This window comes from Glycine soja, chromosome 10 (genome assembly GCF_004193775.1).
Source record: "Glycine soja cultivar W05 chromosome 10, ASM419377v2, whole genome shotgun sequence".
In the NCBI taxonomy this organism is placed as follows: domain Eukaryota; kingdom Viridiplantae; phylum Streptophyta; class Magnoliopsida; order Fabales; family Fabaceae; genus Glycine; species Glycine soja.
This window is the reverse complement of record NC_041011.1, coordinates 39,530,837-39,550,422: the sequence shown is the minus strand read 5'-3', so window position 1 is coordinate 39,550,422 and position 19,586 is coordinate 39,530,837. Positions and strand designations below refer to the sequence as shown.

The following is a 19,586-nucleotide window of genomic DNA, read 5'->3' as shown; positions in this document are numbered from 1 at the left end:
CATAAAAAAATTACAATGACACGTGAAAAAATTACAACGGCTAACAAATGAATAGACAACAGCTAAATATACTTCATTTTTTTTTTCTTTTGTTCTCGAGTTTAGCATGTTACAGCTAGAAGATAACGGTGTGCTCAATAATTATGCGTATAAAATGACAATTAACATAATTCTTATCATTTATTTTATTCGTTATTTAACGAGATTTTATATTCTTATTATCCCTCCCTCGATAGAAAGGAAAAAAAAAAAAAAAACCTTCGTACCTGACAATGGCATGTATTTTGATGCTTTAAAAACCGTTTTGACCGCATTCAAAACAAAAAAAAACAACGTTTTGACCATTGTGTAAAATACATTCAGTAAATAACAAAATACTAATTTTTATGTATTAGTAGTGTAAGATTTTAACATTGATAACAATTCAGAGTAAATTCAAATTTGACTTAAATTTGTTATAATTAGGGGTAAGCATAACATGCCCGGCGTGATCCGACTTGAGTTTATCTGGATGACTTTAGGTTTTAAATATGGATCGAGAAATGCTGGGAAACTTAAAAAAAAATAAAATATTTAGCACGTTCTCTAACACATTTTGAGGATATATCATCTTACATCCCACCCCCTATACATATATAATAATAATTTTATTAACTTTTATAATAATTAGTTTACTAAGATAAATTATAATTAAATGATACAACAAAATTATTTTATCTTTTGTCAGTATATAATTATTAAACTTATTTTTATTGATTAAAATTTATTAAAAATAATTCAATTTTGTGGAGTTTATATTATATTTAATGTTTTTCTCTTAATTTTATAATTTTTAATAAATTTTAGTTAAATTTGAGTGTGTTAAAGAAATATGTTAGAAAATATATTTCTAACATTTCTTAGATATATTTGATAACTTTTTTAAAGATAAATTTGGATTATGGGGTCATTCTAACTTGATTTAATGTTCTTCATGTTTTAAAAAATATTATTTTTTAACAATATTTTTATCCATATAAATAAAAAATAAATATTAAAAAATTTATAATAACTCACATGTTGTACTTATCTAACTTAAATAAATTCTTTTGATAATATTTTTTAACAATTATGTATTAATAATGATAAAATATTTAATAAAAAACATTTTGTCTAACATAATATTATATTTATAATGATATTATTTATTCTAAAATATATATTGTAAACTATATCTTAATTTAATTTAATGCTTCTTTAATTATACGAATTAACTATACATATTTTTAATATTAATATATTATGGCTTATAAAAAAATATTGATGTATTGTATTAAAATTTAAAAGTCTAGGTTGACTCCGGTCGCATCTCACGTATTTTCGAGTCTGGAGTCAGGTTTGAGTTTAATTAATAATCCGGTTAAAAATTTGGGTCTGGTAGAGACAAAGATAAATTTGTCCTATATCTCTCTTATTCATCTCTAATTACAATAACCAAAATTGATTCTTAAAAATAATAAAATAGCATTCACCCAAAAAAAAATAGCAAAATAGTTTTCAAAATTATAACTTATCAATCAATTTTTTTTTCTTTCTGAGAAGCAAGTGGTTTGTGAAATTAGTTACTAAAATTAAACAAATGGCAAAAATGACCTTTAATATAAATCATCAATCAATTTGTTCTTTGTTATTAGTTGGTGTTATCTAATATTGTTAAAAAATGTTTAATTGACATATTTTCTACCAACAAATATTAGCAATTATTATATTATGTTAGTAGAGAGATTTAAATTCATAATCTTCTTATTACTACACCCTTTATTTTTATCATTTAATTGACACGTTAAGTATATATGATATAATAAGCTAATCACGTATGCATGATTTTCACATAATATGAATATAATGACAAAAAAATAGTAAAATGATAATCAGTTTTCATTCTTTTTTTACTTGTTAATTTTGCATTAATATTTCAATATGTCTGCTACGAAAATGTAACCAAATTAACTCACGAAATCAAGTTGTGTGAAACATGCATAATTAAATGGAAAAATTCAATTTTATTTTTTAATGTAACGGTAAAGGTTGAATCTCTTCGTTTGATTAATATACGTGTTTCACACGTCTTTATGTTAGGAATTACTTTTTTTTTAACTTAAATATACTTTTTGGGTGTACTTTTAGGGATTACTGTAGTAGTAATGGGAATATTAGAAATGCAAAACTATTGATGGACGAAGGAATATCAAAGGTGTAAGGAAGGGAAAATTCCATTATTAAACTAGTTAGCTATTATTTAGGCATTTAATTTATCAATGTAAGGAAGGGAAATTTCACACAACTAATTTTATCAAACACTAATAATTAAGTAAGTTAATTTTTCAATTTTTAACTAATTTTTCAGTTAATTTTATCAAACAAAACCTATATATAAAATATACACTGTCCATCCAAGTAAGTTAGACCCATTGCTACATTCTCTATAAGGCTTGAAAATGTCTCGAATGTACAAAATTGGTTGATAATTTATAATTTAAGAAATTATTTTGTCATTTTAAAAAAAATTCAATTTAACTAAATCTTATATTTAAAGACTAAAATGATTGATGATTTATATTTTGATGAATAATTTTTCCTTTTATTAATTTCAAAGATCAATTTGATTGATCATTACAATTAAATACTCAACATATACAAGACTAAAAAGAGGTATGTATTTTACATTTTTTTTGTGAATAGATATATACTCAATATAAGGTGAATAAATCGAGAAGGTGTTAATTAGTTCAGAAGGATATGTGAATATTATAAATTTTTGGGATATCTTATTTAATTCTTACATATTAAAAAAATATAAGCAAAAATAACTTCTAATGACACTTTCATTTAAAACACTTCTGGTCAATAATAACTCCTAAAAATACTTCCATTTATAAACTACAAATGCCATAAAAAAAAAAACTAGAAACAATTCTACATTATTTTCCCTTCAATGTAAAAAATGTAAATTGATTTTGATAGAAAGTGTAATTTTTTTTTTCTTTGGAGAGAGAATAGAAAGTGAAGTTAAACCAAGCATTCTATTGATTTATTGTTTAGCAGACAAAGAAGTAGGGATGGAAATGAATCGAGCCGCTTGTATTTAACAGACAAAGAGTCTTTGGCTCGGCCTATTTAAGGCTTGACTCCGCTTGACTTGTTTATTATAAAGGTCAAGCTCAAACTTTTTTAAAAGTTTTTTTAGATAAAAAGGTCAAAGCCAAACTATAAAAAAAGCTTGTTAAGCTTGACAAACCAACTTATTTAAGTAATAATAATAATAATAATAATAATAACTATTATCTATACCAGTTTTATGACATCATGAATGACAGGATGAAGTGACATAAAGTGCTTGAAGAATTCACTTGCATGTGGAAAATTTTCAAAAAAAAAAAAACTCAAGTTAAAATGATAAAGCAACCAGATTAAGACGTCCAAAGAAAAGAATGTTTTGTAAAGACATTTTCAAACAATTTAAATATTTTTATTTGGCTATATTAGTATAAATCATCTTTAATCTATATATTTTTTAATATTATGCTCTTTTTTTTCATTTTCTTTTTATATACTTTGTGTTTTAACAACTTGAATTCAATATGATTTTATTTATCAATTATTTTTGGATTTGTGCATTACTTATACGAAATTTTATAAGTTTTTTTTTAGTTAGTATTTTACTATGTTTTAAAATAATTAATTGGTCAAAGACGTCTTTAAGCAGACTTTTAAATAGGTTTGTAGGCCAAGCCAAACTTTCATGTAAGCCGAGCCGAGTCTTTAAAAAATGTAAATCAATCCGAGTCTTTAAAAAAAGCTATGACTTGCTCATTTTCACCCAACAAAGAAGGCACGGCACGGCCAATTCGTCAAAATGCAAATTTTGGGTACCATATATGAATTTTTTTTTTTTGAAGGAACGTACCATATAGTATTGCTCATTTGTTTTTCGCGTGGCTATATTTTTTAAACTCTTTTGTAATTAAAACAGAACTATAAACAGGACAAAACTTTGATTACTATTCTATACTATCGCATGGGCCTTTAAGCAATTATGAGAGAATTATCGAACGGATTATGGATTATTGATGATTGAATAATTTTAAAATTTACTCTAAAATCGAACCAAAACATAAAAAACCAATTTGTTTGAGAAAAAAATAGAGTAAATTGCGTTGATTATCCCTAAAATTTTGTAAAATTACACAAATACCTCATCCTTTTTTAACATTTACAATAACCTTCCATTTTAGTTTATATTTTCAATTTTTCAAAAATTAAGGGGTATTGGTGTAGGAGTAGAAAAAAAAAACGGAGGATGTTTATGTAATTTTATAAAATCTAGGGAATAACTTGTATAGTTTACTAAAAAAAATCGAACCCTTTTTTTATTAACATTTTGCTTCAAACAAATTTATTTTATAAAGTGGTTTGGTTCGTTTTTTTAAAAAATAAAAATCAAACCATGCAGTTTTGTTTAATACAGAAACCATGCACAAGTTATGCAAAGAAAACAAAACTGAACCACGAAAAACCAAATCATTTGAGAAAAAATCGAAACCTAACTGTTTTTATAAAGTTATTCAGTTCGATTTATTAAAAAAACTAAAGAAAGCTAAACCCAGTACATTCCTAATCATATAATGGGGATGATCCGCTACCACAATCCTAGCTACCTTATTACCTAATCACTCACCCAGAAGCATCACAGTTTGTCTATATATAGTACCTCTACCAAGAGTCATAAATCTTGTATATAAATACCTGAACTCCTTGACAATTCTTCTAAAGAAAAAACATATGTAAGATTGATGTTACTTGAAAATCTAATACGCGACTTCTTCTACTCTTAGATTCTCATTCTACTTCTTAGGATATACTATATTCTGGTATATTAGTCGCTATTTCACTTGTTTGAATGTTTGAATTCCTATGTCTATAGGTAGCTGTCACCCATATATTCAACCATGACAAATCTGGAGCACTCATACTACCATCCTTCCAACCTCAGTTAGTTAGTGTGTCATTTGACAATTAGAGCAGAACAATTTTCTTCATAAGATATTAAGAAAGCTTGTGAAAGATATAATCCTACTCTTAATGATTACTTATACAAATACCATATAGTATATAAATACTTTAAAAGGGAAATAGGCTAGTGCTGCCTAGTTGTTGTATTCTAGGTCCAAATTCTAAATAATAGGTGTGGTGCTGCTGCGGCATGTCTGAATCATGACCACTTATTGGCCGGTTATAGTCAAATAATGTATTAATTATAGTACTGTTCTTTATAATAATAAAGCTCATTCTGTTTAGTACAGTCAACAACTAATTTTCCTCATCATGTTATAGTCATATACAGTACAGTACATAATTAATGGACTTAGCTAGACTTTCCACAAAACTGAATGCAATTCACCTTGCAAAAAATCAGCGCCAGCTCTGTGTAAGTGACTTCTGTCTCTCCTCCTTTTTTTAAATGTCCATATCTTAGAAACAAATGCTATTTTTATTTTTCGTTTTAAAAATTTAAGATTATATTAATTATTATGTTATTACTATATTTTATCTTTACTTTTTTATTTTACACATTTTTCGTGAAATTGAAAAGAAAAAAGGAAAAATAATATATGGTAGAAAAAGTAATCAATCAATAAGATGGGAAAGAGGTATATTAAAAAATCATTTAATAACTTTATAAAAACAAGAATATTAATTAACTATATTTTTTAATCGATGTGTTATAACATTAAAAAATTCTTAACAAACGGATCAAATGTAGTGTTTAGAAATAAATAAAATTAATTATACACACTATATGCATTTATAAGTAAATATACAGTAAGATTTGATATACATTATTGTATGTTTTATTGTAAAAAAGAAAGGTAGAATATGTTGTAAAAAATATATAAAAAGGAAGAATAAAATTAATGAGAAATCAAATACTGCAAGGTTTGAACTTTGAATCTCCTGCTCCCACATTTAATATTGAATAGTGCTTCAAACAATATTATTTTCAAAAGAGAATACATCAAAAGAACCAAAACATACAAAGAGTCAAAACCTCATCAGGTACCTCCTTTCAGTCGTTTGTCCAACATTTATCAAAAGACAAAGAAGCTAATAAATGAGCTAACTTATTTGGCTAATTGCCTATCAACCTGCATGAATCAAATGGAAACTTAAGAAATGCTCCAAAAGTTCTTTCTAGTCCATCACTAGCACATGGTCAGTTCTGAATTTCTTAACAGTGTGTTAAAAGCATATATTTAGCATAGTAGGATTGTCTGATTAGCCATCTTCAATGTGTCACAGTATTGATTAAGCAAGCTTAGAGCAATTGCTTTTTGGCAATATCCAGAGGAGGATGAAAAAGAAAGTGTAGACGACTAGCAGCACAAATAAGTGAATAACATTCCCATTATAGGTAAGTCTATAATTGCAAATCTTTATAGATGACTAGCAGCACAAATAAGTGAAATAACTTTATTTATATAACTTTCTTTTTATCACCATGACATTATTGTAGAATATCCTTAATTTTAGTGATAATTAATATTTGTTAGAAAACTTAATTGGTCAACTTTATTTATGTAACTGACCATTATTTACTGTGTAAAAAATAAAACCATTACGTAGGCTCTGTTAGTTTGTGGCTACATAAATAATTTGGTGCAAATAGAATTGAGTGGGCCTGTTTGGTACAATTGATACATGTGAGAAATAATTTTGAATTGAGGAATTCATTTTACTCAATTGCAAATAAAAGATGGACCATTCTAAATTATGCGTAAAAAGTCACTTCTACCCTTATTTTTTGGTATTTTTTCACCTGACACAGAGAAAGAGACAGAGTCATAGGTTGTATTTTAAATTGCTACTAGGTTTCAAACGAAATTGCTACTAGAATTGCGATCTAATCGATTAAGACTTTAAGAGTGTGTTTGGATAGAGAATTTTAACTAAGAAAAGTAATTTATCAGAAAATTTGAATTTCTGTAATTTAAAATTCATTGTTTGGATGCTTTTCATGAAGAATTTAAAATTTTGAAATTTTAAAACATAATTTTAAACAACTAAAAATCTAGAATTTCAATTTTTTTTCTAAAAGATGAGAAATTGAAATTCTCTTCTTCCAGTCTTCTTTAAGAAACACCATAAAGGAACACGTATCACTAGCACATCAATCATATTTTTTTTTTTTCATCCTCATAATTTTAATTTTTTTATCCAAATACAAAATTTTGAAAATAAAAGAATTTCAATTGAAATATTTGAAATTCTTAAAATTTAAAATTTTTCAAGAATTTAAAATTTCTCCATCCAAACACACTCTAAGAGTTTAGAAAAATTTATTAAATGGCTACAAACGAAACTAATTTATACACAGCTATCACTTCATAATAAATTATAAGTCAATGCTAGTTATTATTTTTTTTTTGTTAATATGTTAGCGGAGAATTTCAACCCACAATCTGTCTCTCCCTCTCTTTTCTATTCAATCCTTAAATTTTGATTTCCAAGTCAATTATATATATATATATATATATATATATATATATATATATATATATATATATATATATATATATATAATTGATTATTCAATTTACAAATCTTGTAACAATCAATAATCGATTGAGAGAAAAATATAATAAATTGAAATGTTTCAATTTAATAGATTATATTAAAAATTTAATCAGCTAAACTAAATTATGGCACAAATGTGCGTCCTATTTTAATAAGGTTATAAGAGTAATTTTCATACATTTATTTTAATTCTCTCCTCTCGTTCCATTCACACTAAACAACTCATTTTATTTCTACTCTATTTTTCACCTATTTTTCTTAAATAAACAACTCAATATTCAACTTTATTTTCACTCTTTTTTTAATTATCTATCTTCTATTTCCAATATTCAACTTTAATTACACAAACATTTTTAATAACTGTATATTTATGACATCAACTATCCTTGCCATTTAATCCAATTTTGGAGTTAAGAAAGTCAACATGCAAAAGTTTTATTCTTAAGAAACATTAATAATAATCAGTGATAGTACATGTACTGTCAGTGCGCGTACAAATAATTAATAATGTGTTTGCCAAATTATTTTATAAATTTGTATATCAAACTAAAAATATTTAATAATTAAATTTCTCTCATTAACTTATAAGCTTACCTCAAAACATTACTTTAGTAGCCCATCCTTTGTAATTTGTCTATTCAATCCTTTGCTCAACAAAAAAACATTTTACTTTAGTATCGTTTGAACTTATAAATTATAATTTAATATTTTTTTATCTCAATGCTTTAATAATTTTCTTCATATATTTCCTTCATTAATATTACACTATTTAATCTTTAAGCGAAAAAGATAAGAGATTAAAACTAACTAAATCGTGCAAAATCAAAAGAAGCTTGCAGACAAGGTAGTCATGATTTGGATTTGGAATAAGTATCACCAAACAAAATTCAAGAATTAGCATTTTGACATACCTCTCTTTCTGTGCCCCCACAAAAAAAAAAAACTTATCAAAAATGAAAATATACCACAGAAAATTGCAACCTATCTAAAAAAAAGTTTTATTTCCTATTTATAGGACAGCAAAACTCTTTGAATCTAAGATACATAATAGTGTGCTATAGAATATATTCCTAGCATTTTTGGTTCACCTAATTGATACATTCCGGGACGAACTTACAGTTTCCATACAGCATCCTTCTCACGACCAATTAGCCAAGTCAAGCATCCACGCTTGCTATGCATCCCCAAGCATAAACTCAAATGTAGAAATGAAATGGTCCATCAGTTACGAGAAAGGTAACAAACCTGACAAAAAAACCCTATCAAAAAGAGAACCACCGCATAAAGTAGACAGATGATTATGTTCAAATCAATAAAGGTATTGATCTCAAGCAGAGACTACGTAATATACATGAGGAGTGAGGAAATATCAAGTGAGAGCATGAGAGGAGATAACTTTGATTGTTTGATCTCAAATGAATGATCAATATTGAATTTAAGTAAAAGCAATCTTTACCATTTATATAAGATTGAATACTTTAAGATTAATCTCTTCTCACCTCTCAGATTCTCACTTGATTAATCTTATATATATTACACACGCTAAAGTACTTTCTTACTAGTCTACATAATGTTTCCCCCTATTTAAAACATCAAAGAGTCCTGGATTCTCAGTATTTCTCAAGAATTTGCTTTCATTTTGAAGAGTTTTAGGTGATCCAAATTTCATTTAAAGGATGTAAACTGCTTCAGAGTCCATATGTAATGTTGATTACGACTGGGCACTGTAATGCCACTCATATATAATAGGGACAATTACCACAGGATAAAAGATATCCATCAGGTAAAAAAGGTGGTGTCTATTGATTGCCAGCATGCAAACCACCAGATTTAATTGAAACCTCCTAATAAAAGACTACAATCTGTACCTCTATGTTATGCTTGATGCACTTGTCGGGAAATCTGTAGCATCCTATCAGCATACCCAATATTAGCACCCATTTGGTCCTCAAATAGGTTTGAAAGAAGGAATCCTTCTCTGGGGTGTTCGCCTTGCCTCACAACGTGGCACAACTGGTAATATGCACGGTCAGTACTTCTGAATTTCTTAAGTACCTTCTTCAGCTTCCTTGACATTTCGTTATCATTATCTTTAAGAGTAACCTGTTTATGGAAACAAAACATATACACAGTTCAAGATGGAGGTCAAATGTTATTCAACAAGACAGACAGAGGAGGAACACATCACAAATCTACTAAGTTATTTAATAGATTAAGATATCCATCAAAACCGGTGTAAGTCAAAACCAATCTCATCTTATTGAATAAACTAATTAAGCGACAAATTTCACACAAAATCCATCGTTGAATTCATTTTTTTTATCATGAAGCTGCAGCACAGAGAAATGCATACTAAATATATTTATTGAATACTCCAGTTTCTTTTATCAGCCTATTGAATACTCCAGTGATATATCTTAAGGTTAGTATTCAATATACTTGATGCAAGAAAATATCAACAATTTGTTTAAATACTTGATGATATCAATTTCCCTAAATTTGCCAAGCAAGGTCAATATGACAATTGTTAATAATTCAACAATCATATACATGTGCAGACATGCAGATTGCAGAGAGAAGAACTGAACAATAACAAGTTTTAATGAAGAACCAACAAACACTTTTGGAAGAATTTGAACAAGATGAGATAAAAATGAAAATTTTAGAATACAGAACTGCCTAAAATGACAAAAATAATTAACCCTTGTACTCTCTTTCCCTCTCTCCTCTTTCTTGAATATACAATACCTTTGCTAACTCTTCTGCAAGGTCCGACCGAAGTAAGTTCTTAGCTATATCAGGTGAAATCAGTCTACCAAACCATATAATGAATTGCAAGCCATCGTCATATATATAAAGGCCCCTAGAATCCAAGCTCTCCCCAGTCAAAGGTAACCTTCTATCAATGTTTCTGAAGTCATTGGACATAAACCACAGAAACAGAAACAATTTAAGGAGCAGACATTTAAACTTTTTATTGATGACTTTTCAGAGGCAGTAAATATATACCTTTAGAAGATATTCATCAATTCGAAGCAAACTGGGGTAGAGAAGTTTGAACAACACTTTTATTGGTAGGGTCATCATTGTGTGTCCTGCTGCACACTGTTCATCTAGAGGAACATCCCCATACCCACCACGGAGAGGTGTTGATCTACAAAGAGCTAAACCAGACAAGGGCAGGAACTTTAATGACTCAAGATATATCATCCTATTCACCAAGCAATGTTGCACAGCATATAGATTTCGATACTCTGGGAGGCCTTTCACAATTCTTAGTTGTACAACACTCCGTGCTTCTTCCAGTTTATGGGACAATGTTTTCTCAATTACTGCAAATATGAAGGAACTGTTTAATAAGATGAAAGCAACTATCATCCTAACATATGATGTCACTAGAATATATAAGTCATGTTGCCCTACCTAGCCTACTAAACAGAGATAAAATTGCACCAGTATTAGCCAGGCGATACATATCTGCCTAGTCTGTAACTACTGGAACTGCCGCTGTGTGTACTCTGATTCGCCTTTCTCCGCAAGATGCAGTATACCTATTTTAGTTGTTAGGGATGAAACCCTTTTTTATAGAAGTTTCAGATTCTATTCATACTGCCATAATGACCTCAACTGAATAACAAGCATGACAGACATCTACATTGATGTAAAACAGAAGAAATAAAAAAAAATTGATAAAATGTGCTGAAGCAAAAATGAAAAAAGATAAAATAAGTTCATTTCATTTTTTTCATTCCAAGTGCAAGTGCCACACCAAAATCAAGAAAGAAAAGAGAAGGATGGACTATGAAAAGTTGCAAGATGACAGCACCTCGTATAGGAATCATCATAGATCCCAACTATATATTGCTGCTAACTTGATCAAAATTTAATTGGATATCATTGATTCTTGTTAAAAAAATAACAACAATCTTCAAAAAGTCAAAAAGATAATCTCTTAATGCAAAAATGTGATGGATGAGACAAGCCTCGTGATTAACATGGATGATTATGCTGCAAGAATGAGCTTATACATCTATCTCGAATGGCAGTATCATAAAACAAATTATTCAAAATCACCAGAAAAGATGAAGATATGCATGCACTATAATTATAACTCATCTAAAGGATTATGGAAGAAAGGATACAACAATGCAACTTGGAAATACATTGTCTGAGTTGTCAATAATGTTTCTTCAAGAGATAGCTGCATGGCATATGCCTTATCACAATCGACAGCTGGAAGTGCTAACAAATCTGTGGACCTTAGCATAAAGTTTCCATGATAAGTTGTGAATCAGACACCTAAAAGCATAAAAGCAATTATCAGCTATATATTTGTTTATAAATTTATATAATTGCATACTTGCTGCATAAGACAAGAAAAACAAAAGGCAAGCAAGGTTAAACTCTCATGAATACACAAACCTTTTGCACATCTAATTCGCAATACAGCTTCCCAGCCAGTTTCTCTGGTAAGGTCTCTCCTTAGCTCATTTTGTAGTTTCTCCCCATGAATGACTGATTGGAAAGCTGGATAGTAATACACTTGACCAACAGTATATTTTGCCAGAGTTCCTATAAATAGTAAATTATAAGCAGATAGTGCACTTTGTTAGTCGTCACCTATAAGTATAACTATAAGATTGTTAGCATGCAAGACTATGTGATTAGAATAAGACCACTTATACTGAGGGAAGCAAATTTAACAGAATTACAAAGAAAGAAAATACATGCATTTGTTCACAGCCAAATAGCAAGCATCATCAAACAATTGGCCAATGCCAACTAAGCAGTTAAAGAACGGGAGGTAACCCTTTACTCGTATTTGAGTGGCCCTATTAGTTCATATTCCACCCATCCTTAATCACACAGCACAGCTGAGTAAAATTATGGTGTACTCATTCAATAAGTTTATGATTCAAAAGTCCAAATGAAGTGAAGATCATGAGAACTAAGGAAATTTTATGAAAATTAGTTTTTGAAAAAGAAAAAGAAAACATAAAAAGTGTGGCAAACCATCATAAAATAACACTGTCAACATAGAATCATCATAAATATCAATCCCACGGAGAAGTTGAAGGAATTGTAAATATTTAACTAGAGATGCTATGTCAGTGTACTTATCACTGAATGCATACATATTCACTAAGATCTGGCATTTAGAAAACTCAGCAGCCATTTGCTTGTAAAAGGGATCTTCTGGCAATCTTAACACATGTTCTTTATCTGTGCCATAAACTTTAGAATCATCTCCACGTAATTTCAAGCGACCAACACCAAGAGATGGGAGTGTGTTTTGAAAAATTAACAATTTCCCTCCAAGTTGACTCTGTATAAAGAGGCAGGGAAAGTTCACAACAGTGAAATGCATAAGAAATTGGGATTGGGGTGGAAAACATGCACTGAAATTCCACATTCTAAGTGAATGGTCCTTTAAATTTAGCAAACCATGGATTCCATTCCTGTGCATGTAACTTGCTTCAATATGATATATCAGACTTATTCAATGACTTTCTGGTCGTTTAGAGTGCCTAGCAAGACTTGAAATCCTTGCAACTGAACAAGGTCTTGAATATTAAAATTTAAATAAGATATTCCAATAATAGTTGTCATGTTTGATGGATTTTCTAGAACTGCATTAAGATTTTTCTACCATAATCCCAGGAAATATATATATATATATATATATATATATATATATATATATATAATAGAAAATTATAACTAAAGTAAGTTTGCATCAACAACACTCAATTTCATTTATCCTCTTGCAATTTACCATGGAAACTAATCTTTTAAATCATACTGTAGCATTGTTTCAATAATAGAAAACTATATCCAATGCATTTGGTGTAAAAAAAGCTCACTACTACTTATGAGTCATGGCCAGAAAAAAACTCATAATAATAATATAGGTAAAAAGGGACTAGCATACCATAATCATAAAGGCAGCCTTAAGAGCAGGACCAAATGCAGATTCCAAATTCATGTTGTCCTGGAACATGGATGGCAGACTATCAAGAAAGGTTTCGACCACACTTCTTGATTCTGATACAAGGAGATCATCCGGCAGGGGAACAAATATGTCATCCAGATCTGAGACCACCAACATCTGTGGTTGAGCCAAGGATGACTGGAAAAGTGTAATATAGAATAATTAGCATAAAGTATACCAACTAATAAGGCAAATACGGACATATATTAACAATGGTAATACTATAATACTACAAACCTTCATGTTATAAAAATGTATTGTGCTGTCAAAAGTTGCAAACCCAATTTGTGTTCGTGGAAAGCCAGGCAACTCATCTAAGCATGACCTGATTGTTTGGGCCACAACCTGCAATAAGAACAACATCAATCATCATTAATAGTGAGTTTGGATGACACCTCCATAATAACTCTGAATTGTAAAATACAATCTATAAACCAAAGTTGCCCAGAAAAAACATTTGTTAAAGAGCTAAGCCATAACATTTTGTTACGTTTGGGCAAATGCCTTTTTGGACATTATTGGTATAATTTGACAATTTTTTCCATAACAAATTATAAATATTCTAAAAACAGTTTCACAGATAGAACAAAATGAGTGTATTTACAATAAAAAGGTAATTTTTACTAACAATATTCAAGCAAAACTCAATCTATCAAAGTTGCTTTTAGCAAATATTTTCAAAAGTAAAACTTATTCTTCCAAAAATTAATTCTTTAAAATACATTCTACTCAAGTAATTCTACGCAAATAATTCAAACGTGCTCATAAAGCACAAAATAAATCCCTTCTTTCTCTTTCCTCCCTTTCTGCGCGTGCTTTCCCCCTTGGTCCAATCCTACCTCTTCTTTTTTTCTTCTGTTGTGCATGTGGGTCTATAATGGCAGCATTTGGAAGCAAGAACTGATTTGCAGGTACACATCAGTTGTTGTTCTCAGTGTTTGCAGGCTGACAAAGTATAGACTGGCCATTTATACAAAACCCGTTTCAGCTCAAACAGATTGCTACTTTGCTAGACTGATCCAGTTTTAATAGCTGGACGCTTTATTACCAATTCAACATAAAGGCCGATTTTTACAGGTTAATCCAGTTGGTGACATAGCTGGTTCGTGGCCAAAACAGTCAGTTCAGCCCAGTTGTATAATGCTAAAAATAATCTACAAGATATACGACCTATTTATTTAAGCTTTTTAAAGTGATTTTAAGAATGATAAAAAAAGTGATTTGTTCTTTTGAGATTTTATGAAAAGCAGAAATTTCTTTTGTTTGGTTACAATTATAAACTTTTATTTTGAAAGGTAATTATAAATACAGTTTTTTTTTGCAACCTACTGAAAAGAACTTTTCAAAATAATCATAAATCATTTTTTTCTTCAAAAACTTGAACAAACACTAAACAATCTTAAAAGTGATTTTTTTTTCAAAATAAAAGTTATTTTTTCAGGGAAAAAAGCAGTACAAATGGGTTCATAATATCAAAAGTTTAGTGAAAATCTAAAATAACAGATTTTGGTGAGCAGATCACTTGATTGTCTAAAACTCTAAATAAACTAATCTTAAGACAATACATTATAGCCCAATCTTTTGTTCAGGCTGGTCGGACAAAATAGATCACATGCACCTGGCTAACTGGGCTCCAACTATTCAATTCATGCTAAAATACAAACAAATATTGCATATTAGTATAATTATTTTCTTAAATCAGACCTAAAAACCCCATTATCTGGTTAAGAAATGGAGTACAAATTATACACTGCTTCCAAGCTTCAGTTGTGCATAAGCTAAATTTCATATGAACCAAACAATTGCCACTCAAAAAAATGGAATCATCAATCATTACATAACAAAACTTATTAAAGATTAAAGAGCTAGAAAGTGAAGTGCTTACCTCAATCATTCCACTTCTAAATGCAGTTATGGAAACATCAATGAGGAAGAAATATACTGGAGGCATAGGAGGCCGCACCATATAATCTATTGGGGCAACATATTCTACAGTACCCTTTGTAAGCTCAGGTCGTTGATTCAAATCAATTCTTCTGCCAGTGGCATCTAATTGTGCATAATATTCACTAGGAACTGTACATAAGGTACAATATATTAGCATCTTAAGTAAGAAATATTAAACCAATTACATGTGCAAGTTACAGTCAAGGCAAACACACAACTTCCATTATAGAAGATCTTCATTAAAAATGTTACCAATCTGGATTGACACCATAACACTCAATATATTAGCTCTTAAGAAAAATATATTAAACCAATCATGTGGTCACTGAAACTACAATCCACCTTGTAAAGGTAACAAGCCAAGTATATGCATGATTTAATCAAGTGACCCTACGGGCACATATTCAATAAAATGGTAAAAATACATAAAGTAATGAATTTTCAGAACCACTAAGTATGTTCTTGTTTCAAATCATATATCAATATCTCCTAGACAGAGACTTAATTACTTCAATTTTCTTCTTTATATATGCACATTACTTTGATTTTAATAAGAAACATTAAGCATGTTCTTATTCCAAAATGTGATGGACTGAAGTTTAGGTCATTTTCCTCAATAGAGATTCAATTACTTTAATTCTCTTCTTTTATTATCTTAAAATTGTGAAGTACGTGAATGTAAAGTACCTTCATTAAGCAAGGAGCAGGTGTTGCACCGGAACTTTCTTCCACCTTCAGTAAATGTCACATATGGATTGACATATGTGCAGCATCTCCTACAACGTACAACGGCAGATGCGGCAAAATTAACTATGGGTACCTCTTCCTGAAATCAAAGAAACATAAGAGCAGTAATGCACAAAGAAAAAAAACAACATGGCCAGTATGAGTAACTGCCAATCAAACAGAATAGTGAGGCACTAACCCCATCAGGATATTCTGCAAGCGGACATACAACTGCTCCAAGAGGAAGAGGCCACCTCGAACATAAGGACTGTGAGATAGGAATTGCACTGGTTGTGAGACGTAGATATCTAGAATTGCAGTTCATGGGATACATCTCAGATAAAGACTTTGGCTCCCCGTCACCATCCAATGGCCTAGGCAGTTCGTTAGCATCAATGGACGACTCCACGAGTCCAGGACGAGCTTGAATTGATAGCGAATTGAAGTCTTCTGTCAAACCCTGAACATCACCTATAGGCGGTCCAGATCCTGGGTGTTGCATGGGCTGGATGCCTAACGGAGCAGCCATTGGGGGCTGCGAAACATAACCTCCTTGATGAGGTTGAAAAGGCAAAGATGCTGCAGGTGGGATAGGTCCATAATTTCCTTGATTGGAAGGGTGAGAGGAATGCATAGGTGGAGCTTGAATATCTGCACCAGCCTGTTTTTGTGCATATCCAGGAAAAGATAGCTGAAACACAGGAGGAGGAGCACTCGAACCTGAAAGTGCAGGAGAGGGAGACCCCATTGAAACAAAAGGGTCTGTGACTGCGGCCAAGGTTGCGGCTGAAGAGAAGGTGGAAAAGGGTGTGTTTGACCAGCAGAAGGTTGAATTGCCGGTTGTCCCATAGGCGGAACATGTGGGGAAGGTGCTTGAGCATTTGAGGAAAAATGTTGCCCTGGAAAATGCTGGAAAGGTCCACCAGCAGGTGGGAAATTGGAAGGAGGAGGAGGCACTGAAGGGTCATTAAACTGCCCCGGTGGCACGGGTCTAAAATGTGGCACCCAGGGTCGAACTGCTGGCCCGGATGATGAAAATGGTGTGGAAGCCAAGGGTGGAGCAGGAGGAGTAGGTCGAAAAGAAGGAGGCTCTAATCCAACCATGGCACCACCAGTTGGTGCAAAAGGTGTCACACCCTGTGCTGCAGCAGCAAAGGGTGGCCTTGAAGGATAGGTTGGACGACAAGGGTTTTCAGTCCCCATAGTTTACACAACACAACAATAACAATAATCCGAACCACTTGTTAGGTTTTAAATTAATTCATAGCTTTGGTTCCACTTCAACCATCACCAAGCCTGCAAGAGAAAGCAATTCGATACAACCGATGCAGAAAAAGCCACAAAGTGTCTAACACAGTACAAAAGGCATTTCACTCAATTCAGGAAACTGAAAAAAAAAAAAAAACACAATGAACTAAGAGACGGATCGAAAAAGGTGAAAGTGAATCGGAGATCGCGGCAGAACAGAATGAAAGACTTACCGATGCTGATGGGATAGGAATTAGATCGGAGAGGCATGTGGTGAATCGGAATAGGGATATTCGATTGAATCACTTGCTCAATGCTTGTTACACCATGTCCTAGTTCTCGCTGCTATCACAAGCCCTTCTTCTTCTTCATACTCTCGCAATAATCGTATTTCATTTTTTTTTATTTGATTCACTCAACACCAAAAATCCAAAATATTACTACAACTTTTGTTTCATATGACACCAATTAGTGGAAACTGGAAAATGGAAAAGGAAAATGACTTCACCTAAATTTCCAGATACGTTGTTGGTCTGGAGAAACGGGTGTTAGTGGTTGCATTTGCAAACAAAATATTTTTAATCTTTTTTATTTTATTTTTCATTATCGTTTTGTATTACAGACTTATAAAATAATTTCATTTCATCCCTCCTCACTTGTGTTAACTATACATTATTCTGAATATAATTGTATAATATAAATTTTCATATTCTTAAAAAAAACAATATATATATATATAAAAGAAAAAAAATAACAGTCATTAAATTTTATAAAACTATGCTTTTCTACATAGAAGTAAAACATTCATGAAAACAAAATAAGCCTTCACAAAACTCTATTCCAATCATATAAGCCTGGAGCTAAAGACCACAAAAAAGGAGTTCCCCAATTTTTACATTAGTTTTAATTTTTGTTCCCATTTTAGCAAAACAATTAGCATAATATAATTACCTTTCTATAAAAGTTGATCCAACTCTACCACTCAATTAAGGAATAATTAGATTCCTACTCTCTAAAATGATGCAAGCAAGCTTATTGATATGAACCATAACATCTTTAATGAGATTAGTTAAGAATCAAGATAAAATAGAACGTCACACTAAAGCTACAAATCCTTTTTTTTTTCAAATGACAAATTTCTTCGTTCAAAGTTAAGGATAGACCAATTTTAAAGTCATAAATTCAACATAGATATTGATTAATTCCAGTATGCGAGAAACTTAAAACATAACCACAAAGATCATTTTGAATAACCACACCAAACCTAGAAAAATGATAATCATGTGAAATATTTGTTCTTCCTACACTTTTTAACGGAGTTTAACAATTTGTTTTTGCTTTTTTAACTTTGTTTGCGCCCTAAAGTATTTTTTTATATGTAAATGACATAGTTAGGAATGTAACTTGCAACTATGAAAAATGAGACAGAGGAATAGTGAACATTGTCACTAGGGCATCAAGGAATAACTGTGGAGCATCGACTGCAGTGAAGGCAAAAAAGAAAACTAATTATTTTGTTACTTGGGCGTCTGGCGATCACACCAACACTAGGAACCCTAGTGCCCAAGAAGAAGAGAAGTTTTGTTTAACACATAGTGATAACACACACAGTAATCTAATGTTTAATAGAAACATAAAAAAAAACGAATACCAAGTCAGTTTACTTGTTAGATTGTTCATCAAAACACTGCTTATTCCAAGACTTTTATTAGGCAACACTTCAATATTCAAAAACATCCACAACCTCCAAAGGATGAAATAATAAAAGTGCAAAATTGGCCATAAGTAAACTTACACATCTAGCTATAGTTATCCAAACTGAAAAAATAGGATTCAAGTAAAATTGAATACAAACTCATTGTTAGACTTGGAGCAGATTCTTAATAAAAATGATACTCTCTTCAGCATATGATCAAGTGCAAATAATAGAATTAGATAAAGGTCAATTGTATCTAATAAGATTTATAAGGAAAGACTTCATGACAAACTAATTAACCAAATAATAAGATGCTAAACTTTTTTAGCAACTCCTATCTTTTGCAACCTTTACTAATGGTCA

General features: G+C 30.6%; 1 pseudogene; it reads right to left on the bottom strand.

Annotated features, from left to right (window-relative positions):
• Positions 1-8,447: 8,447 nt before the first annotated feature.
• On the bottom strand, positions 8,448-18,078 carry LOC114372078 (annotated as a pseudogene).
• Between the last annotated feature and the right edge of the window lie 1,508 nt (positions 18,079-19,586).